Genomic DNA, 2026 nt, shown 5'->3' on the forward strand with positions numbered 1-2026 from the left:
GAATGCTTGAGACAAAGATCAGCACCGAGGACAGAGGTCCTACTTACTATAGGCCTTTCAAGGTTTAGATTTCTGTGGTTTCTGAAATTCTGTTTTTCCCACATGAGAGGACTAGTGCGCCCTCCAGGAGGCCTCCAGATGGAGTTCCGTCTTCCCGCTCGTTTCTCTTCCCTACGCCCTTTTAAACTCACCAATTTTTTCCTTTACGTAGATCCTTCCTCAGGCTTCTGAAGGCACAAAAAGGGAAGCTCCGTAGGGGAGCCTCAGATTGGGCTCTGTTCCCGCACCTCCCCCCACTGTCCCCCGCATAGATTGAGCCTATCTTTGCTGTCTCTGCCGCCTCCGCATTCTCGCGGCCAGGCGCGCGAGGTGCTTGGTCCTGACCCGAGGACCCTCACACCTGATGGTTGGGGTCGGGGAAGCGGTAGGTGCCATAGCAAAAACTCAGTGCGGATCTGCCCCTGCCGGGCCCTTCCCGGCCTCTCCCAGCACTGTATTTCCCAACTTTGTCCCTCCTTATCCATAGCCATCCTCAACTTTTGGTACACCTCCTCTTAAATACCCCCAATGGTGGAAGAGGGGTGACTATTTAAAATAAAACTCACTCTCTGTGTGTCTTTGTTTCCTCCTCCTGTGACTCATTTCCGCACTCCAAAATGGGCATGGGACACGGGGAGCAGGGGTTGAGTGGAACCCTTTCCAGCATATTCCCATACTTATGTACTCATAAGAAGAAAAGCTATGACCAACTTAGCATACAAAAAGCAGAGACATTACTTTGCCAACAAAGGTCCATCTAGTCAAAGCTATGGTTTTTCCAGTAGTCATGTATGGATGTGAGAGTTGGACTATAAAGAAACCTGAGCATGGAAGAATTGATGCTTTTGAACTGCTGTGTTGGAGAAGATTCTTGAGAGTCCCTTGGACTGCAAGGAGATCCAACCAGTCCAACCGAAAGGAGATCAGTCCTGAGTGTTCACTGGAAGGACTGATGCTGAAGCTGAAACTCCAATACTTTGGCCACCTGATGCAAAGAACTGACTCCTCGGGAAAAAACCCTGATGCTAGGAAAGATTGAAGGCTGGAGGAGAAGGGGATGACAGAGGATGAGTTGGTTGGATGGCATCACCGACTCAATGGGCATGAGTTTGAGGAAGTTCTGGAGTTGGTGATGGACAGGGAGGCCTGGCGTGCTGCAGTCCATGGGGTCGCAAAGAGTCAGACACAACTGAGTTACTGAACTGAACTGAACTGAAACTACTTGCCCCCAGTATCACCCAAAATAGACTTTGGGTAAGGAAGCTGTGACCAGAAAGCAGACTCTGATCCATTTAAGGATTCGGCCCTCAGTCCCCAGCCATCCTGGTGCCAGGGTTACCCCAGGCAGCTTCAGTCGGAACACAAACTTACAGTGTTCCTGGACCATTGCTTCCCCATGCCCTCGTCCCTCCCCTTCCCTGCCCCGCATTCCTTGACCAGAAGCTTTTCCTCCTCTGCCAAGAGGAATCTCGACTCAGAGGATACAAGAGACAGGAAAAAAGAGATTTGGGCCCAGGTAGACTCCCTCTAGTGACACTGTTGCAGGAAAGGGCACTCCTTCCAGGGCCTGAAAGTGGGCTCTGGTCTAACACTTGGAAATGAATTGAGCACTCCTTCCAGGGCCTGAAAGTGGGCTCTGGTTCTAACACTCAGAAATGAGTTGTCCGAGGAGACACACTTGCTGACAAAGCAAGAGGTTTTATTGGAAAGGGTGCTGGGGTGGAGAGCAGTAGGGTAAGGGAACCCAGGAGAACTGCTCTGCCAGTTCTGGCTGGCAGTCTCAGGTTTTATGGTGATGGGATTAGTTTCCGGGTTGTCTTTAACCAATCATTCTGACTGAGACTCCTTCCTGGTGGTGCAAGCCTTGTTCAGCCAAGATGGATGCCAGAGAGGATTCTGGGAGGTGGTTGGACATGTGGTGTCTCCTTTTGATCTTTCCCAAACTCTTTCAGTTGTTGGTGGCTTATTAGTTCCATGTTCCTTACCA

The sequence above is a fragment of the Cervus elaphus genome, chromosome X (genome assembly GCF_910594005.1).
Source record: "Cervus elaphus chromosome X, mCerEla1.1, whole genome shotgun sequence".
Taxonomy (NCBI): Eukaryota; Metazoa; Chordata; class Mammalia; order Artiodactyla; family Cervidae; genus Cervus; species Cervus elaphus.